Below are 15,118 nucleotides of genomic sequence, written 5' to 3' on the forward strand. Positions count from 1 at the left end.
CATTACGCTTTAGAACCTAGAGGAGGAGGGTGAACAGTATCATCTTTCTTGTCTATTCCCTGGAGGTAGCTTGAACAACAGATGTTCTAGTGACCCAGGCTGAAGCATCCCACCAAAGAACGTTCCTGATCGAGTTGTCTCTGACTCGTGTGCTAGAACTACTTAGAGAATTACGTTAAAAATCCTTATAAACCGTCCTTTCTACATCTCTGATCTGATATTACCCTCTGGCGTAGATTGAATGTCATAGCTGTTAGTTGTTATAGGGTTCATTCATTGATTCTTTTATCTGTGTGTTTGCTAACAAGCACTTACTTATTTTCATGGTGTGCCAGTTATTGGGCTAAGTGCCAGATTCCAAAATGAATGAGATTTGATTCTCTCATTGGGGTCTCAAAGGACTAGTTAAGTAGAACCCTTCTCTCTCCCCTGAATTCTGAAAGTTGGAAAAGAAGACAGTAAGGTGTAGATAGACGGAGACCCAAATATCACCTTGATTCCTAAAGCCTTGCTTGAAGGATGCAGCTTGTTCTAAGAGCCCAGTGAGCTTCCCAGTATTGAGTGCCAGGATTAGACCAACATTACCCAACCACTCATAGTGGCTTTGCACTTGTCAGGCCTCCCCATCTGGGGGACAGCAAACAGCTTACCATGGAGGGCTTACTCTCAGAGGTGGGGAGGGGGTTGGTTGGGTGCAAATCACACAGGGCCTCTCTAAGGGAGAAGAGACGCCATCAGAGGGTTTCAAACAGAAGGGTGACATAGCCAGACTTAGCTCTTATAAGGACTACTCTGATTGCAGAGTTGAGAATGGGGAGGGTATGGAGCAGGGGACAGTTAGAAAGCCATCACAGTCATCCAGGTGAGGAATAAAGATGGCACTGGCCAGGCTGACCGTGGTGCAGGTGGTGAGAAGTGGTGGATTCTGAATGTACCATTAGGGTAGAACTCACAGGATTTGCCAAAGGATTGCAGGATGGATTCAAGCAAAAGAGAAGAATCAAGGATTTTAAGCTGAGCTGCTGGAAGGGTGAAATGTCCTGTTTATCAAGATGTGGTCAAAGCAGGTTTGGGAGGAAGCTTCAGAGATGCAGCTTTAGACTTGTGTTTGAGCCACCTGTCAGATGTCCAAGGGAATCACCAAGAGCTTGTGTTGTGTAAAGAGACCACCCAACAATGAAGTAACCTGGCCCTCTTCTCTATCTGCACATGTCCCTGAGGGCCTCCACTGGTCTCCTAGCTTCCTATACTGTGTATATGCCAGCAGCTCCCAAATATATACCCCTAGCCTTCATCGAGCACCTTCACTCCTCTTGAACTGCCTAATTCAGGCTCCTGTGGATGTCTAATATGGTATTTGTAGAAAGAGGAAATAAGGATGGATATACTACTTATTTCTGTGTAAATGAGGGATAAACCAGAAGTTATGTAGTTTTTTAACTTTTGAACTGTATAAATGTTTTACAAATTCAAAAAAAATCCTGAAATTGAGTATCAGTAAAAACAAACCTAACTGTATATTAAATGATAATATAACCCACACAGAAAAAAGAATTAGAGTATCTTTTTGAACACAGTACTTGCTGTATGCCCATCACAGGATATATTCTAAGGACTAAAAGAATTGCTAAGAAATCTTGAACTTTTACCTTTAGTGGTTGTTGATAATGATATTGCTGTAGCAATTCTGAAGAAATTGTGTATTTATTGTAGGATAAAGCAGATGAGTAGATTGATGATGTTAGAAACCAGGGTTCTCACTGTCGTGGAAGGGGGCTGCAAATATGGAATCAAGGAAGGAGGAAGAACCCAGTGGTGTTGGCTTGCAATAAGAAATAACAGTATTAACTTCTAATTTAAAAAAAAAATATGTGTATACACACACACTCATGTTTAATTATATGTATTTACATTAAATATATGTATGTATTTCTCTCCTAGCTGTGTCCACTGAAAGGACATAGAACAGTGACATCCCAGTGGCAATGAGCACATCTGATGCCCAGATCTTGGTTTCTAAATACCACTCCCCACCAAAAGGAGCTAGGGCACATTAAAGAAGGGGCAGATTCCATGCTGATTTCCTTGAGAAATGGGGTAGGGAAGGTACAAGGTGATTCTGGAGCTTCTTTTGCATCAAAAACCAAAGAAGTGTTCAAAGATTGATGGAGCCTCCTCAGTAACACTGGAGATGGGTTAAAAGGGCTCCCTCTGGCCAAGTTTGGAAGTTTGAACATCAAAGGGCATGATTATAATGGATTCTAACATACTGAATAATAAATGAACACCCAAATCCATAGTGATACCAAAAAAAGTGAGGGGTGGGGGTCTGTTACTTATAAAGGAATGCCAGCCAATAAATGCCGAGGAATAATTAAAAATCACCAATGTGTAACCACTAGTAAAATAAAGATTCACATAAGGAACATCAGTGGATGCCAAACTATTTCAGTGAAAATTTGTTAGGGAACAAGATGCTTAAAATCTCAAATCGCAGTACAGATTACTTATTAGTTACAAAAGAGAAACTATGTCATTGCAGTGGAGAAATTTGGCAGATACCACCTTGACCAAGTGATCGAACTTAGCGTTATCAATAACTGATATAATACAGTAGAAAGCACATACCACCCAGCAACTATGTCTACCGAACATGTATTACCTGAATCTCATGACAGGGAACAGGCAGGTCCCACCTATGGGGGACCTCCTCCAAGACAACCAGCAGGCACTTTTCAAAATATGTCAGCGTCCAAAAGCCAGTCCCCTCCCTCCTGCCTCCAGACTAGATAAGGGAAACTGGAGAGACATGACAGCCAGATGCAATGTGTGCTCCTTAATTGGGTCTTGGATTTAAAAAAAAAAAAAAAAAAAAGCTACAGAGAACATAATTAGAGATACTTGCTTATGGAGCAAATATTAATGTCAGTGTTAAATATCTTGGGTATGATAATGTTATTATGTTATTTATGTAGGAGAATGTCCTTGTTCCTAGGAGAGAGACAGCTGGTAGTATTTAGAGATGTGTTATAACATGTGCAACTCAGTTGCTTTGATGAAAAATAAATTTGCATGTGTGTATCTGTGAGAGAATGAAAAGGGAGGGAAAGCAAGCATGACAGAATGTTAACAGTTGGTGAATCTAGGTGAAGGGTATGTGGACGTTTGCTTCATAATATTCTTTCAGCACATCAATAGGTTTGATTTTTTTTTTCCAAAATACGATGTTGGAACCAGGCGTCAAGGCTCACACCTGTGATCTCAGCACTTTGGGAGGCAGAGGCAAGAGGATCACTTGAGCCCAGAAGCTCGAGACCAGCCTAGACAACATAGACCCCATCTCTACAGAACGAACAAAACTTAGTCAGGTGTGGTGGCTCACGCCTATAATCCTAGCACTTTGGGAGGCCGAGACAGGCAGATCACTTGAGGTCAGGAGTTCGAGACCAGGTTTGCCGAAATGGTGAAACCCTGTCTCTACTAAAAATACAAAAAAATTAGCCAGGCATGGTGGTGCATGCTTGTAATCCCAGCTACTCAGGAGGCTGAGGCAGGAGAATCACTTGAACCAGGAAGGCAGTGAGCCGAGATCGTGCCACTGCACTCCAGCCTTGGTGACAGAGTGAGACTCCATCTAAAAAAAAAAAAAATTAGCCAGGCATAGCGGCACATGCCTGTAGTCCCAGCTCCTCAGGAGGATCACATGAGCCCCAGAGGTCATAGCTACAGTGAGCTGGGATCATACCACTGTACTGCAGTCTGGGCAACAGAGCAAGACCCTGTCTCAAAAAAAAAAAAAAAAAAAAAAAAACAATGTTGGGGGAAAATAAAGGATAAGAGGAAAGGAACTGTAGATAGCATATAGGCAAGTCTTTCAAGTGGTTTTGCTATTTAGAGAAACAAATGTGGGAGTAGCTGGGGAGAAGGTGGGCTTAAGGACTTGGGTTTTTAAGATGGGGGAGATCTACCATGCGTATGTGCATACGTGGAGTGACGCACAGCAGATGGAAACCTAGTGGTGGGGAGAGGAGAGAATGGCTGGTGCAGTGTGTGAGCAGGCCTGGTGGGTGGGGCCCCACTGCTGATGTAAGGCACAGACGAGATGCCTAAAAAGTCATTGAATGAGTTTTGGTTTTAATTCTTAGGCTAACCTCATGAAATAGATACTATTATTAAAAATATATTGATTCAATCTTGGTTAAACATAGAAAATAATAGGATTCAATTGTACTTATATTAAGTTCCTAGAATTTTTCACACAATAAGGGAGAAGAGATTGGAAAATGTTTATTTACTGGTGATTTAAGATCCTTAGAATGTATACATTTATGTAGGTGTTATCTTTTGTTATTTTTTAAAAGATGAAACAAAAATTTCTTGAGATACTCACAGGCTCTTCCTGAGATCGTCAATTCAGAGTTCTTAGGGAAGATATTCATGGGTAAATACATTTGTTTGTTTTAGGGAATGGAATTTCCTTAACTTGTAAATGAACTTTGCAATTGTTAATCTGACCCATATAAAAATCATGTGGGGCTGGGCACAGTGGCTCACGCCTGTAATCCCAGCACTCTGGGAGGCTGAGGCAGGTGGATCATGAGGTCAGGAGATTGAGACTATCCTGGCTAACACGGTGAAACCCCGTCTCAACTAAAAATACAAAAAAAAAAAAATTAGCCGGGCATGGTGGCGGGCGCCTGTAGTCCCAGCTACTCGGGAGGCTGAGGCAGGAGAATGGCATAAACCCTGGGGAATAGAGTGTGCAGTGAGCCGAGATCATGCCGCTGCTCTCCAGCCTGGGCGACAGAGCGAGACTCTGTCTAAAAAAAAAAAAAGAAAAAAGAAAAAAAAAATCATGTGGGCTCTTTTTCAGAAGAATCTTAGACCTTTGTATCTAGTTTATTACACCTTTTTATTGGAAAATAAAATACAACTATACATCAGAAAGTATATACACATACCTTATGTAGATAACTTGCGGGATTTTCACAAATTGAACACACTGGTACAACCAACCCCCAGATCAAGAAACAGGCCATAACCGTCACCTCAGGAACCCACTGCCTCATGTCACCTGCCAGTTAACCACCCCCATCCCCGAGCATAACCACTATCTTGAATCCCCAAATAATAGATTAATTTTGTCTGTTTTTGCTTTTCTATAAATGGAATCGTATAAAATGTACTCTTTTGAATCTGGCTTCTCACTACACTCATGAGAACCGCCCCCGTCACGGGTGTAGATTGCATGGTATTCCACTGTGCGAAGGTGCCACGGTTCGCCCGTCCTGCTGTGGACAGGCATTCGCCGAGCGCTGCTGTGATATTCAGGTACATGTCTGATGGTGAACTCACATAGGCATTCTTTGGAGTGGAGTTATTGGGCTGGAGAGGAAGTGGGTGGCTGTCAGTCAGCAGGGTAGAGAGTCCCCCTTCTCTTCATCCTCACTGATAGTGTTACCTGTTTTTCCTTTTTATCCATTCAGGCATGTTCGTGGTGGTAGCTCTGTGGTTTTGATGTACTGCTTCCTGATGACAAATGTCGTTGAGCCCCGTGTTGTATGTTTATTGGCCGTTTGAATGTTGCCTTTTGTGAGGCGTCCAATTCTGAATCTCTTTGTAGTGCTTACTAGTTAACGCAAGTAAAATGAAAAGGGTGACTCTGTCAGATCTTAACCCAAATCCAAGGTGAAGCCTGGTTTCCTGCATAGGCAGCAAGGCCCCAGGGCTCAGAATCCCTCCTCACCCCTTCTGCCGCCATCCAGGGCCCCACTCTGGGGCAGGCAGTGCTGGCCACATTCAGCTCAGTACGGGGCAGTTTGACCGTATCGCATCCAGCTTCCCATGCCCATCCTCTGTGACCAAACCACTCCATCCCTGGGAGTCTGTCTCACCACACAAGGGCGCAGACAGGCCAGCATGAGGGTGTTCATCAACGCAGCATTGTTTGAAGAGCAGAAGTTAGAATCTATTCAGTCAGGGCCCTGACTGCATAAATACACTGTGGTCGCCGTCCAGCAGAGCATCATGCAGCCATTAACTGCTCTCACATGGGAAAATGCCCACAATGGCTTGTTGTTTAAAAAAAAAAAAATGAAAAAGATAGTTCTGCTGTATGTGGAGTTATGATAAATTTTTACCTTCTACGTTATATATTTTTACAGTGCTTGGCTTTTTATAATGAGATTGTTTGAAAATTTTTTTAAAAGATAGGCTTAGTATTCCCATTAGCAGTGTCATGGTTATCCAGTAGACTTCCTGAACAATTGGGTAGTAGGAATGGATTTTCATGACAAAAGAGTCTTTGGAATTGCAAAACTTCAAATACTGTTTTCCTTCTGTTTTAACAGGAATAGTTCTATATTAAGTAAGACAGAGGATCTTTCGATGTGAAAGTTGTTAGAAAAATATAACTCCAGGCAGGGCGCAGTGCCTCATGCCTGTAATCCCAGCACTTTGGGAGGCCGAGGCGGGCGGATCACGAAGTCAGGAGATTGAGACCATCCTGACTAACACGGTGAAACCCCATCTCCACTAAAAATACAAAAAATTAGCCGGGCGTGGTGATGGGCGCCTGTAGTCCCAGCTACTTGGGAGGCTGAGGCAGGAGAATGGGGTGAACCCAGGAGGTGGAGCTTGCAGTGATCCGAGACCCGGCCACTGCACTCCAGCCTGGGCAACAAAGCGAGACTCCGTATCAAAAAAAAAAAAAAAAGAAAGAAAAATATAATTCTAGGTTGGTTTTGGCTCGACTAGACTGGGGTTATTTTTAGCTTTTGCCTTTTTAAGTGTTGGCAGAGACCTGACAAGGTTATCACATGACAATAATAGCTGCCATGTAGTAAGTATTTCTATATATCAGGTCCTTGGCTACATGCTTTACACACAGGTCACATTTAATCCGCACAATTACCTGAGGAGGAGGAGCTAGATCTGTGGCTATGGCTTTCCTCTGGGTGAGGAACCGGAGTCTTGGGTGAAAAGTTTGCCCAGGTTAGTGGCCAAGCTCAAGTGAAAACAAGGCCTGGTGTTTTGGCTTATGCCTGTAGTCCCAGCACTTTGAGAGGCTGAGACAGGAGGATCCCTTGAGCCCAAGAGTTCGAGACCAACCTAGGCAACATGGCGAAACGCTGTCTCTACCAAAAATACAAAAATTAGCCAGTCTCATAACCTGGTCTCAAGATAAAATAAATAAATTAATAATTAAAAAAAAAAAAGCCACAGACTTCAGCTGTGCTGCCTGCCATGCCCACAGCCCGCTGTCTCCATCTTTACCTTGCAGTGCACAAAATCCTAGACAAGTGAAAAGACTGTTAAAAAATCTGAAATCCTCATCTTCAAAAAAGCCCTTCCTAATGTCCTCAATCACGCCTCCACTCCGTTTGTCCTTTTTATGCATTTGGAAAATGGGGAATGTGGATTAAGTAAGTGATCTCTAAATCCTTCCTAGTGCTCTACTTCTGAGCCCAGTAGAAAACAGGGAATGAGGAATTCACAGTCACAGCATTTCTCCAGATTGGCTGCCTCAAAGTTGTCCACCTTGCCCTTGACTTTGTGATGTTTAGAGACTCCCTGCCATCCCTGGTGAGAGATTAAGCTGAGACAGAAACCACTGCTAAGTTGGGATCCCAGCTGCTGCTACAAGTGACACAGAAAAAAGGCCAGTTGATAGCCACATTTGTCAGCAACAGACAGAGATGATTGTTAAGCCTGGCCGAAGGGCAAGTTAAAAATTTAACAATGAAATATTGGCATATTGGCATCTGGCAGACCACTTTGGAAGACATTGGGTTGGGCTTTGGTGTCTTTTTATTCTGCTTGGTTTTCTGTTGAGACATGATCCTCTCCTCTAGCCCATCCTCTTTCTCTCCCGATGGAGAAGGACTTTCATCCGACAGCCAGATCTGTGGCCCGCGATGGTTGCCCAGGAAAGTGGCTGCTGTTGTTAACATCACAGTCATTTATACAGAAATTGGTTGTGAGCTCATATAAGCCACCCTTCCTCTGGAAGGAATGACTAGCAGATTAGTCATTGGGAGTCTCTGACCTCGGGGTAAATGTCACATGGAGGCTAAATGTCTGAGGCTTTCTGTTCTTACGTTCAGGTGAATTTGAAGTTCCTCTCACAGATTGGATAGATCACAATAAAATAAACCAGCATGTGGCATTTCCAGGTGAAGGAGGACTTTCGTGTCCTTTCTTGGACATGGCCATGTGGGAAAGTGTGCATGTCTGGCAACCCCAGGTGTCGGGAGGAATATGGAGCAACTAGGACTCTCCTAACCTTGCTGGTGGGACTGTAACGTGGGAGAGCCACTTGGGAGAATCGTTTTGCAATTATCTGTAAGAATCAGTGTGGCATATGCCCTACGGTCCAGCCATTCTGCTGTTAGAGGCCTCTTGGCATGTGTTCCAGGCGAGATGTGTGAGCAGCATTGTTTGTCAAAGCAAAAATGCTGGAAGCAACCCACTGTCCACTGACAGACAGGAGAGCAGATAGATGAACCTGGGCTTATGGAATCTACAGAATTTCTCAGCATTGAAAACGAAAGCACTGACACACCCCAGCATGCCTGAGTGTCAGGCCTGCTGTTGCGGAAAAAGCAAGAGCGTGAGAATCTTTACAGTATGCTATCACTTCTGTAAAGTTCACAGACTTACAAGTTAAAGTGTGTGTGTCGATATAAACTATCCGGAAAAGTAAGGGATTATATGTCTGAAAGTTAGAGTCGGGCTGCCCGTAGGGAAGAGGCGTGGCTGCAGAGGAGCACGTGGCGGCACCAGTGGAATCCATCTGCTTCTCGAGCTGCACCATCCAGTGTGCCAGTCACCAGCCCCAGGGGCTGTTTAAATTACACAGTTAACTCACAGTTCAGTGCCTCAGCCACAGCAGCCACAAGCAGGCCTCAGTAGCCACTAGTGCCTGTCATGTTAGACAGTTCAGGTACCGGCTGCCTCCATCGCTACAGAAGGTTCTGTTTGATAGGCCAGATGGTGGGTGCCTGGATTTGATTCATTCTGTATAACTTGTATGTATATATTTGTATAAAATCTTTAAATTTTTTGTTTTAACTTCAGTTCTAGCAAATTACTAAAAAGAGGCATATACAAAATCGACAGTGTAACTTCCTAAGTGTGAAAAGCAGGGAAATAGCAAGAGAGTGGTCAGTGGCACTGCCTGAGATGCAGCAGTCATGTGGGAGCACTCCCTTCACGTCGCCCTCCATCCCAGATGATTGACATGCATGAGACAGGGGCAGGGAGAGTGCCTGTCTGTCTGTCCGTCTGTCTGGAGCCGTTGGCAAGATTGCCCTCGCAGCAGTGTTCATGCGAGGGCACCTGTCATTTCCTCCCCACCCTGCTGTTGCAAGGCATTATAGTACCTCCTCAGCGCTCAAAGGCATAGTGTGAATGACCTTGAAAATCACCTGAAGCCTGTGCTGCAAACCCCAGGTTTCAGGAAGAATGTGACAAGCATACTGTCCTAGTTAGTGCTGTCCTCGATTTCCAGCGTTGAGAAGGTTGGTTGTCATTTGAAAGAATCTCTCCTCTCTGCCTGATTTATGACTTCTTGTGCTAGAGCTGACTGTTCCGAGGCAGATACCCTGAAGAGGGAGATTTATTGGTAGGCATTGCACTATCTTTAGGTGCTGACATGGTTTCCCAGCTGTGCCCAAAGCAGACGAGAATTGTGAGTGCAATAATAGCCCCCCTGAGTTCTGTCAACAGCTCATGGGCAGAGGTGCACTTGGTTGGTCCCTGCCCTTGCTGGAACCTGAGAGGGTTTTTGGTGATCGAACGCCACACCTCACTTGTCAACCCCAGTTCCGCCCTGGTCATGATGGCGTAGTTGTGAATCTTCCCACCTCCTCAGCCCCATGCCTGCCTGAACAGCAACTCAGGGCAGTAGACGGTGGAGAAAGCGGAAGTTGGCTCACCCAGCCTGAAGATCTTTGACCACCAGAGAACCCATGCATCCTGCCCAGACTTCTCCATTTGTGTCTGTTTTCCCTGCTTTCAGTCTTACTTAACAGGGTAGAAGTCGCATGGATTAGGAAACTGCTCTGACAGCCCATCTGACTTGGAAACTTGCCTGGTGAGGGAAGAGGCTGTGTCTTTTAGGGACGCCGTGGGGCCGTCCTCAGAAGACATGGGGTAGGGACAGCAATAGGATCCATATGCAGGGAGGCAGGTTAAACCAAAGAGGGAAATAGACTAATAGGCTAAAGGCCAGATTGAGACTTCTGGTTCAGTGCCAAAGGAAGAGAAAAGTGGGCATTTATAAGGTCCTCATTTACTTAGGATAGTGAGTTAAATGTTCAGTGTTGCCGATTAACTGGATGAAGATCTGGAAGCAGTTGGGAAATAAGAATTCAGAATCTATCGACCTTGCTATGCATCCACGCTCCTTGTGTTGAGCAGGTGCCATGTGTCAGGCATTTTGTGAAATACCTTATTGCATTATCCACAGTAAATATCTCATTTAATCTACATCACATCACATCACATCAGCCATCTCAAGAAATATGATGTTATCTCACTCATTTTCCAGACAAAAAAGGGAAAGATTTAGAGATGATATCTAAGTATTTTAATGCAAGCATTCTGACTCCAGTGCATACCCCCCTTTAAAAGAGATGGGTTCTTGCTATGTTGCCCAGGCTAGCGTCCAGTGGCTGTTCATCGGCACGATGATAGCATACTACAGTGCTAAAATCCTGGACTCAAGCAATCCTCCTGCCTCAGCCTCCCACGTAGCTGGGACTGCCAGCATGTACCAACAGGCCCAGCTAACAGTGCACACCCTCTTAAGCATCACATGAAGGATTAGACTGTTCACATCCATGTTGAAGTATAAAGAAGGAATTATAAACTGTAAATGGGATCCACCCTGCTTGGGTGAGAGAGAGAGAAGAGGCAGGACAGAGGGGAGCGGGACAAGTGGCACCATCCCAGTTCACTTGAATGCCAGGGATGACTGCTAACATATGAGGGCTGGTGTTGAGAGCCTCCTGACCCTGTTGAGCTGTTCCAGGTGAGCTAGCCAGGTGCAGCAGCTTCCTGTTGACTTATGTTCCCATCTGGGGACTAAGAAGGGCTTTCTGCAGCTCTGGCCAGCACACAGCTGTGAAGCTGTTTGGTTTGACCACATGTGAATGCGGGTCAGGCCCTGGCTTTTCTTTTGGTCCAGAGCACCGTGTGTGCCTAGGTAATTTGCAAAGTGTAGATAGTTTATCTGATCCTGCCTGGCCACCTGGAAGGTCTTTAACAAAGGAATTGAACTTCGGCCTTGTTAAGTCACGTGCAGCAATAGTAGACACCGTGAGAGCTGTGTAGTGCAAGGTGCTGTGCTGTTTATTCAGAGGGTTGTTTTGTTTTGTTTGGTTGTACTAAATTGCTGGAAAAACTTGACAGAGGGAGTTCTTTTTATTTTTAAAACTACAGGTATTTATTTTTCCATTGCGTAGCACAGGGTTTTCTTCCTTAATTTTCAGCCAATTTCAAGTATTTTCTGCTATTACTAAAGAAGCAGTCTTCTTCCTGGGATATTTTTGTTGTTGGTTGATTTCTTCATTTGTTGAATGTGTGTTTACTGATTATCTTCTGTGGACCAACTACCATGTCAGCGCTGGGAAAACAGTCATGAACAAGACAGGTGCAGTCCTCAGGGAACTTGTCCCCCGAGCCTTAATTTTTTTTGAGGCAGGGTCTCGCTCTGTTGCCCAGGCTGGAGTGCAGTGCTCACTGTAGCCTCTAACTCCTGGGCTCAAGCAGTCCTCCCACCTCAGCCTCCTGAGTAGCTGGGACTACAGGTGTGCACCACCATGCCCAGCTAATATTTTGTAGGTGCACCACCATGCCCAGCTAATAGGTAGACAAAGTCTCACTCTATTGCCTAGGCTCCAACTCCTGGGCTCAAGTGATCCTCCCGCCCCAGCCTCCCAAAGTGCTGGAATTACAGGCATGAACCACCGCGCCCATCCAAACTTGCATTCTTGTGAGGAGACAGGTGTAAATAAATCAATTAATAAGATGTTTTCAGACACTGGAACAGGTTGTAATAATGCTGAGATGAAGGAAGACTGCCAGTGGGCTTTTTTAAAAAAAATAGCTTTATTGATATTTAATTCACATATCATACAATTCATTCAAAAAGGGTACAGTTCTTTTTTTTTTTTTTTTCCTTGTAATTCACTGGGCCTACAACCATCACCAGATTCTAATTTTAGAATACTTTCGTACACCAGGAGAAAAAACTCCATACTGATTACAGCAGCCCTCTCCATCTCTCGGCCCCATCCAGTCTTAGGCAACCACCAGTCTACTTTCTGTCTCTATGGATTTGCCTATTCTGGACATTTCAAATGAATGGAACCATACAATACATGGTCTTCTGTGGCTGACTGCTTTAGCTTAGATAATGTTTTCAAGGTTCAACTGTGTTATAGCTGATCAGTGCTTAATTTCTTTTTATTGCCAAATAATATTCCATTGTATGGAATATAATACATTTTATTTAGTCATTCACAAACATGTGGACATTTGAGTTTTTCCCACCTTTGGCTATTATGAATAATGTTGCTGTGAACTTTCCTTTGACTTACCTGTACAAGTCACATGGATTTAGGCTTTCATTTCTCTCGCAAATGTGCCCAGGAGTGGAATTTCTGGGTCACATGTCAACTCTGTGATCTTGTGAGAAACTGCGTGACATTTTCCAAAGCAGGGAAACCATGTTACATTCCTACCAGCAATGTGTGGAGCTTTCAGTTCTCCAGTCCTCACCAACACTTGATACTGTCTTTTTTATTAGATCTAGTGTGCATGAAGCGTTACATTTCCTTAATGGCTAATTATGTTGACCGTCTTTCCATGTGCTTATTGCCAATTTGTATATCTTCTTTGGAGAATGTCTGCTCCAATTCTTTGCCCATTTTACATTGGGTTATATGCCTTTTATTCTAGAGCTGTAAGAATTTTTTAATGTTTTCTGTATGCAAGTCCCTTATCAGGTATAGCTGGCCCTCCATACCCATGGGTTCTGCAGCCTCTGATTCAGCCGTTTTCATGGTTCAAAAATATGCAGGGAAAAACAGTAAAAATAACAGTACAATAATGCAAATTTTAAAATAAAGTATAACTATTTACATAACGTTTATATTGTATTAGGTATCATAAGTAATCTAGAGATGATTTGAAGCATGTGGAGGATGTGTGTGCGTCATACACAAATATTCCGTTGTTTTATATAAGGGACTTGAGCATCGTGAATTTTGATCCCTGAAGGGGATCCTGGAACCAAGCCCCTGATGATGCTAAGGTTCATAAGATTTTCAAATACAGTCATGCTCTGCATAACGACATTTCAGTTAGTGACAGACCACATATAAGGCAGACCACATTATAATCTTGTGGTCCCATAAGATTATCATAGAGCTGAAAAATTCCTGTCGCCTCGCCTGATGTAGCCATCGTAACATCCAACACAGTGCATTACTCACGTGTTTATGGTGATGCTGGTGTAAATGCATAGCGCATATGGTTATGTACAGTACATAGTACTTGATAATGATAATAAATGACTATGTTACTGGTTTATGGATTTGCTGTACTTTTTATCATTATTTGAGAGTATGCTTCTGCTTACTAAAAACAAAATATTAACTGTAAAACAGCCTCGGGCAGATCCTTCGGGAGGTGTTATAAAAGAAGGCATTGTTACCATAGGAGATGACAGCTTCATGCATGTTATCACTCTGAAGACCTTCCAGTGGGACAAGATGGGGAGGTGGAAGATAGTGATACTGATGATCCTGCCCCTGTAGACCTAGGCTGATTAATGTGTGTCTCTCTTTGTCTTTAATGAAGAGTTTTAAAAGTAAAAAAAAATAATAATTTTTTAAATAGAAAAAAGCTTAAAGAATAAGAATATAAAGAAAGAAAATATTTTTGCCAACCTGGGCAACATAGTGAGACTTCATCACTACAAAAAGTTTAAAAATGAGCCAGGCGTTGTAGCAGCACTTGCCTATCATCCTAGCCACTCGAGAGGCTGAGGCAGGAAGATGTCTGAGCCCAGGAATTCCAGGCTGCAGTGAGCCGTGATCACATCACTGCACTCTAGTCTTAGCAAAAGAGTGAGACCCCATCTCAAAAAAACAAAAGAAGAATACTTTGTACAGCTCTACTATGTTTATATTTTAAGCTATTACAAAAGAATAAAAATTTTTTAATTAAAAGTTTATAAAGTAAAGTTACAGTAAGCTAAGGTTAACTTATTGACGAAAGAACATTTTAAAAATAAATTTAGTGTAGGTTAAATGTTAAAGTTTATCCTGGTGTACAGGAGTGTCCTAGACCTTCACATTTACTCCCTGATTCACTCAGAGCAATTTCTAGGCCTGCAGCCTCCATTCATGATAGTGCCCCTCACAGGTGGAATTTTTAATCTTTTATACCATTTACAGTACCTTTCCTACATTTAGATATGGTTGGAAACACAAATACCATTGTATTGCAGTTGCCTGCGGTACTCAGTACAGTACCGTGCTCTACAGGTGTGTGGTCTCGGAGCAATGGGTATTACTCCATATAGCCTAGGTGTGCAGTAGGCTATCCCATCAAGGTTCATTTGAATATACTCTATGACATTTGCACAACGAAGTCGCCTAATGGTGCATTTCTCAGAACTCATTCCTGTCCTTGAGCAATACATGACTGTATTTTCTTTCATCCTGTGGGTTTGTTCACTTTCTTAGTAGTAGTATTTGCAGTCCAATTTTCTATGTTTTAATTTTGTTGCTTGTGCTTTTGGTTTTGTATCTAAGAAAACATGGTCAACTTCAAGGTCACAAAAACTCCTGTTTTTTTCCTGAGAGGTTTACAGTTGTAACTCTTACATTTAGGTCTGATCCAGTTCAATGTCAGATAGGAGTGGCGAGAACAGATGTCCTAGTCTTAATTCCTGATCTTTGGGGCAAGTCCTTCAGTCTTTCACCATGGCCCAGAGGGTGTTGAACACCTTACTTCTCATTCAGTCACTGCTGCCAACTCCAGAGCCTTGCACCTGTCACTTGTTGCAGTTTCCTAAAGAGTGAAGAGGTGGATTCGAAAGGGC

General features: G+C 43.2%; 1 protein-coding gene across 2 annotated transcripts in view; it reads left to right on the top strand.

Moving 5' to 3' along the window:
• Window positions 1–15,118, top strand: part of RAPGEF1 (Rap guanine nucleotide exchange factor 1) — a 159,176-nt gene that overhangs the window by 67,609 nt on the left and 76,449 nt on the right. The window lies entirely within an intron of this gene.

The sequence above is a fragment of the Theropithecus gelada genome, chromosome 15 (genome assembly GCF_003255815.1).
Source record: "Theropithecus gelada isolate Dixy chromosome 15, Tgel_1.0, whole genome shotgun sequence".
Lineage (NCBI taxonomy): Eukaryota > Metazoa > Chordata > Mammalia > Primates > Cercopithecidae > Theropithecus > Theropithecus gelada.